Raw genomic sequence first — 7,794 nt, 5'->3', positions numbered from 1 at the left:
AAAAATATCTTTTTAACAAAGACAAAAGGTAAATAGATTATTTTTAATCTTTTATAATTATTTTTCCTTTTTTTTGTCTTGCATATTCACTATTTTCGCTTCACGGTAAAAAAAATTAAATGTGGTGGCTCATTATTTTGAATATGATTATAATATGGTGGCTAAGTTATGGAGGTATGAGAGGTTAATACAGTATTGTAACGGCGTTAGATTTTTAAAGTTAGGGGGAAGAAATAGGACTGTCCAATTTTTTTGTAGCAGTAAAGGAACATAAATCGAATGGTCCAATGTGTATGCTAAAAGAATTTTGAATCAACGTTTGTATAGTAATTAAACGGTCTAATTTCATGCATGCAGTATTTTTAAATTCGTATATATACCCAAACCGGTTAAAATGTGGTTGGCCTGTTCTATTTTTGTGTTTATATATACTTAAAGTTGGCCGAACATGTCCATTTCTTTTTCATCTCTCAATTCTCTCTTCTGAAACCCCTCTGGTCCTTTCTTCTTCATTGTTTAAACAGCAATAATACTAAGATTGAGAGCGTTTGTGTGTGAAAATCCGTTAGATATTGTTATTTCATTCACATTGTCGTTTGAAGAATTAAAAGGTGTGATTTGTGAGAAAATGAGTTCTCAAATATCTAGGAGAGTGTCGTGCATTTTGTACTCCTATATCCGTATTTGGTGGGTTCGTTCAGTTTCAAACTAAATATGTAACTGATGAAGCAAGCTTGCAAGATATGTTTTCAATGTATATGAAAACTCGATCACAGATATCGTTCATCAAGCTGTATATTGAGTTCGAATAATTTGAAGCAGACCGAAATAGTGATAGCGAGAAGGAGTTTAAAAGTAACTATAAGGTCGTTGATCCGGGTGGAGACGAAGATCAAGCTGACGGCACTATGGAGGCAGATGTGGCAGAGGTGGCAAATACACTAGTAAACCAGCATCCATTTGTGGAGCCTGCTTTCATGCGCTCGTTGGATTTGGAGGCCATGCATGCACCAGAATTTTCTCAGTATATGAATGCAGGTATGTAGTTTTGATACAATGTATGATAGATAAATATTACATATTGATTAGGTAGCATGACCAACATGTGATCGGTGGAATATCAATTGATCATGTAAGGTTTTTTTCATTTAGTAAGTAGCATTTGATTGATTATTTATTTTTATTTATTTATTAATTGTTTATGTATATTTTATAATTTATTATATATTGTGGTTAATAATTTATTATTACTTATTTATATTTATATTTTGGATAAGGACACGAGTGGCCCTACACAATACTCGATACAAATACTCCAGACATGCTAAATCCTAACTAAATTGTATGATTCCACCGAAGTTACGGAGCAACGATAGAAATTTTCAGTGCACCGATGTCCCAGACTTATCTCCAAACAGAATGATCCCAAATAATAACATTATGTGGCACTTTACGTACCTCTGAATCTGAATATCATTATCTAAGACTAAATGATCCTTCAGTCTCCGAAATTAGGTCAACTTTATGAAGCTTACTCTACAATTTATCTTTTTAGGTGCAACACTAAAATGATGCAAGCATTCGAACTCTAAGGCCTCATAACTACTCAGGGTCGGTCCTGTAACTGGAAGATCATTTGTCGGAAGACCAAGAATTATCGTCACATCGTCCAATGTCACAGCAAGCTAAACCCAACAATACCCGCAGGTTAACTCGAACCTAAACACTGAAATCATGCAAAATTCAACAAAATTTCACATTGGGTTTCGAAATTAGGAAAGAGAAAATTGAAAAAAAAAACGGGTATTCCTTACCAAATTAACCACTGGGCTTTGTAGAGCTTGACGCTACGGTTGCGTGGCCGCAAATGGTGTGGCAATCGGAGCTCCAGATTAAAAGTTACGGAAGATTGAGTGAGAGTTTAGGGTTTGAGATTTTACCCCTTCCCTTTCATGGAGCTTCAGCGTGAATTTGGTTATGGGAAGAAGAAGGAAGCTGAATTAGGCTATTTATATAATGGGTTATGGGCCTGGTTTGGGTTCGGTCCAACTGGTTCAGCCCAATCTTACGCCAAATTCTTTAAAGTTGGTGTCAAAATTCTTATTTTAATTAGTTCTATCTCGCTAAATCATAGAATTCCATTTTCTAATTTATTTGATTAATAATTAATTTATTAACTAATTATTCACTAATTACTCGGGGTTTACATTCTACCCCTCTAATAGAAATTTTTGTCCTCGAAAATTTGCCCTCAATTCTCCATATACACTCCCTCAGATTCAACCGATCTCTTACCATTCGTTTTGTCATTTTCCAACATCAATTTAACACCCTATTCTCATTTCAAGCCTAAGATAAACCCGCCTATTTCATTCTTAGTTTCGTCTAACTCTTTCTTATTGACTACAAACTCCCTTATCCTCCAAGGATCCTATCTAAACTAAATCGATCTCTAATCCTTCTCAACTATCTCGAACACTAATCAATTTTCCAATCTCTTAGTCTAATTCAATCCTTTATAGCCTAGATCACACACACATTTCCATCTCAAATCTTACGACAGCCCTCGAAATCATTCCATATCCCAAGTCACCTTTCTCTCATCTCTACGACCCTAGAGTCACCAAAAATCATCGCGCTTCCGCAGCGCCATTCTGATTCTAAACTATTAAGAACTTAATCACTCGTTTACTCAGCTAAAACACTCCTTGAATCTCTTTATCTCTCTAACTAAGTGCTATTGATCTTTCCTCCAGCTGCACGAGTTACAATCCCTTGGTTTCTCTCGTCATCAGGTCCATTACCGCCTATATCACCATTCATAGTTTGTTTTCAATAGAATCTTGCTCAGCAACAGTCAGAGAATCACCCGTTTTACCTCACTCGTGCCCACGAAATGCCATTTGGGTCTAGTCCACACCGAACAAGTGATATCAAGGTGATCAGTCTCAGTATCGCAAGTCTAGTGCTTCGAATCTCCAAAGGTAATGCTCATGAACATTTATGCTATATATGTCAAGCAGACATCCTACATAGCATGCACACACAGCCAAAGTATGCTCAAAAGCATAGTCAGTCCATTCCCCAAGCTCTACGGGAATGAACTACTCTGATACCATAATGTAACACCCTACCATACAGAGTTTTATGCTTAAGTCATAAAATTGAGGTGGCAAGGTATTACGACCTTTAAAGATAAAATATATACATAATAATATTGAAGAGGATACAGTATACGAAGAGCCTTGAAAATACGGATAAAGTAAATTCGCAAAATAAAAAGCTCAACGCTCAGGAACGTAATTTCTTGTGTGTAAAGAAACAAAAGATCATAAGCATAAATAAGCGGAAAGTAGGAATAGAGGGTCAAATGTTCAGAATAACAAGCTCCTAACTCAGCCTGCGAAACTAAGGCTGGCCGAAGGATATTTACATACGTATATACATAGCCCGAAGCCCAAAATACAAACATAAAATCCTAGTTCTCCATAAACCTCTAAGAGGTACAAAAGTAAAGTGAACATAAACATACGAGGAGAGTCCATAAACATATATAAATCAAAATATCAAAAGTAAGCCCCAAAAAGAAAACCACTTCGCTGCAGAAGCTCTAGACGCCTAGCGAGATGCCTCTCGACCTGCATCTGAAAAACACAACATAGTATGGGATGAGAACCAGAGGTTCTCAGCATGGTAAAGGTACCACGCACATAAGATATAAGGTCTTGGGAATGCCAGAGGCAATCCTAGAACGCCGACACTCAGATATAGAGCTTAAGGAACTAAAAACTAGGGGTGTACGCGAATTGGATCGGATATGGCCGAAAATTCAATCCGACCCGCACAATTCCCATCGGATCGGATCGAATATGATATCCATGTTTTTTAGTGTCGAATCTGATCCGATCCGATCCCCAAATGTGCGGATCGGATCGAATATCGGATATTGGATATATCCGCATAATTGAACATTCTCTTGCTCTTAGGTCGGGTCCTATGCTGTCCGTAAATTCACTTGCTGCCAGGTTGTGCTATGACACCAAGGACGCTATTCCAATCGAACTGGTATGTCTGACGCTTGAGAGAAGCCTCTTGATAGGCGTCCCATCTCTTTGGACTAGGTGGAAGGTCCAATGCTCTCTGTATAGCACTGTCGGAGACAGGGACTTGCTGATGACAAACATAGACAGTTTGCAGAGTAGGCAAGTGGAAGTTTGAGTAAAACTCAACGACCCATGATAAGTTGGTCTCTCGCGGCTGTCTTTTCAAAAATTTTCACTGTCTCCTCTCTATGCGGGGCTCCACCAAATCAACAATGTGTGTTGAGACAATGAGCAGACGCTCATTGTTGTAGTTCCTTTCAGCTAGGATGGCGAACATCTGTTTGGAAAAACGGTTAGCAAACCGTGTGGAGTCTCGGGCGGGAAAGGCTTTCTCTGATTCATTAACTTTAATGATCCTCTTCACCCGCTTTGTTGGTGGCTTGACATTGGTAGATGGAAGTGCCTTTGCCAGTGTTCTCTTGGTTCCTCTCCTTGCTGGGGTCTTGTCAGGGGCCTTCTCTTTTCCTTTCTTGGTACCCATCTCTAAAGAAGAAATAAAAGGAAGAATATTAAATACAGATAACTAAGACCGGAAGGGAGAAAATTCCAAGTGATAATGAATGCCAAAGGAAAGATGTTAGCCCAACAACATGGTAGCTACAACATGTATGTAAGACAACAATAAAGATCAAAAAGGCTATTCATAAACTTAGATGCAAGATGGTAAAAGTATGCAAGTAATAGGCATGAGAAGCATGAATCAAGCATCAAGTAATAAGTGTGCCAAATAAAAGAGCATATGTAATGATGACAATTGTGAATAATAATCTCAAATACATGTGGAATCCAAGTGTTGTGAAAAAGAGGCATATAAGTAAAAGAGTAAAAGAAAATAGGATTTCAAGTGCCATAAAAGCTTTTTCACAAACACGTGGTGTGCAAGGGATAATAAGAATGAAAATAATGTAATCTAAATGTATAAGAGAGCTAAAATAAAATATCAATTGTCAAATCACTCCTCATAATGTTCACAAGCTTCATTAAAGTAAGGTAAGACCCAAATAAAATTCCAACACCAACATGAAAAATGCATGGAAGAAGAAAGAAAAAAAAATCATGAATTTAAAAGAAAAAGAAGAAAGAAACATAAAGTAAGATAATAATGAAAGAAAAGTAAAAGGGAAAGAAGAGAAGAACCTTGATAAAGAAGATGAATAAGGGAGGATAGAAAGTAATAGGAAGTAATAAAGAAGAAGGAAGGAGGGAGAAAGAAGAAGGAAAAGATAATTAGGATTGAGAAGAATTAGGATTGGAGGGGTGGAAGATGTGAAATTAGGCACTGAGGTGTTTAAGGTGTGCGTCGCATGCGACGCGTACGCGTGCTTCACGCGTACGCCTGGGTCGCGCTTTTTCCAATCGACGCATACACGTCAGGAACGCGTTCGCATGACTTGAATTGTGCAAGTCGCGCAGAGGCAGCCTCGCACACGCACAACTCTCTGTTCATTACGTGCGTTTGCAAAAATTTGGGGCACGCGTGCGCGTCAGGAACGCGCACGCGTGGATGGGTTGGATGGCAAAATGACGCGTACGCGTGACAGGATTTGTGCGCCTAGTACAGTTGCAGCCCCACACCATCACAACTCTCTGCCAAAATCCTCATTTACGCCGATTTCATCATCCACGCGTACGCATGGAGTGCCAAAATTTCGATCGACGTGCACGCGTCAGAGATGCGTACGTGTGGGTCAGTTGGTGCGCAATGCACCCTTCCTGCGCTACTCCCGCGCAACTCTCTGTTCAATCCATATGTTGCATGCACACACATATGACGCGTACGCGTCAGTGACGCTTGCGCGTCGTGTGCTTTTTTTTAATGTAGAATGCAGTATGCAGCTAATTCATGTAAAGGTGAGAAATGGATACTGAGAAAAACAGAACAAGATAAAATAAAATAAAGTTAAGAAGGAAACTGAAAGATCGTACCATGGTGGGTTGTCTCCCACCTAGCACTTTTCTTTAACGTCCTTAAGTTGGACAGTCCAGTAGCTCAATCTTCTGCTGTTGGTGGATCCTCCACTAGGAAGATCTCCAGCTCCTTGTTTTTCTTCATCTTCTCACCATAGTATAATTTCAAGCGATGTCCATTGACCTTGATGAATTTGGAGCTTGAAGGATGACTCAGGTGAAAGACTCCGTATGGCTCTGCCTTCTCTACTCTGTAGGGGCCTTCCCATCTTGATCTCAGCTTGCCTGGCATGAGCCTCAGTCTGGAGTTGTAAAGGAGAGCCGACTCCCCAGGTCTGAACTCTCTCCTTTTGATGTTCTTGTCATGCACAGCCTTCATCTTCTCTTTGTATAGCCTGGAGTTATCATATGCTTCCAGCCGAAGGGTCTCCAGCTCTGCTAGTTGCATCTTCCGTTCAGCGCCGGCCCGCTCAAATCCCATGTTGATTTCTCTTACTGCCCAGAATGCTTTATGTTCTACCTCTACTGGGAGGTGACATGCTTTTCCATAAACCAGGCGGAAGGGTCTCATCCTTATAGGTGTCTTATATGATGTCCGATATGCCCAAAGCGCATCTTGTAGCCTGGTGCTCCAATCCTTCCTATGAGGCTTGACTATCTTCTCCAGGATACACTTTATTTCTCTGTTAGACACCTCCGCTTGTCTATTAGTCTGGGGATGGTAGGCTGTGGCCACCTTGTGAATAACGCCATGCTTCTTCAGTAGAGCGGTCAGTCTCCTGTTACAAAAATGGGTGCATTGATCACTCACGATTGCTCGTGGTGATCCAAAGCGACAGATAATATGGTTTCTAACAAAAGAGACAATAGTGTTAGCATCATCAGTACGGGTAGGAATTGCTTCCACCCATTTAGAAACATAATCTACAGCTAACAATATATATACAAAACCGCTCGAGTTTGGAAACGGACCCATGAAGTCAATGCCCAAACATAAAAAATTTCACAGAATAGCATAATTTGCTGGGGCATCTCATCCCTCTTGGATATATTACCAAACTTCTGGTATGGGGAACAAGATTTACAGAAGGCAGTAGCATCTTTAAAAAGAGTAGGCTACCAGAATCCACAGTCTAGAATTTTTCTAGCTGTTCTTTGAGGGCCAAAATGTCCACCACTCTCAGATGAGTGGCAGACCTCTAAAATGGACTGGAATTCTGATTGAGGCACACACTTCCTAATTATCTGGTCAGCACCATACCTCTACAAATATGGATCATCCCATATATATGCTTGATTTTGAGTGTTTGTGTGATGATTTGATCATGAGATTTTGTTGTTTTAATGCTTGAAAATTAAGTTATTGAAGGTTGTGAAGTTGTTGTTATTGTTACTGGAAAACGTGGCTTTCTAGCCATGATATTCAATATATTTGATGTGTTTTTTTATGTGTATACGATGGCTGAAACGTTGCTCTTTGGTTTTGCAAAAATTGGGTAAAAATCGATTACCAAAAAGATTGAAAAACTGGTTGAAAATCAAGTTGAAATTTGATGAGCTTTTAGAAAAATGTTTTTGGTTTTTGGAAGACAAGAGAAATGTTTGGTTTTGATGATTTTAGGGTCAAAATTTAATTATTGAAAAGTTTGGAGTTGAAAGTTAATTAAGAAAAAGTTGACGGGCCAAAGTACAAATATTAAAAGTTAAGGGGGTTAAAATATGATTTCCAAAAAGTTCGAGGGTCAAAATAAAATTTTTGAAAGTTAAATAAAATATTATTATT

Source organism: Arachis ipaensis, chromosome B02 (assembly GCF_000816755.2).
Source record: "Arachis ipaensis cultivar K30076 chromosome B02, Araip1.1, whole genome shotgun sequence".
NCBI lineage: Eukaryota > Viridiplantae > Streptophyta > Magnoliopsida > Fabales > Fabaceae > Arachis > Arachis ipaensis.
This window is presented reverse-complemented; position numbering follows the sequence as displayed.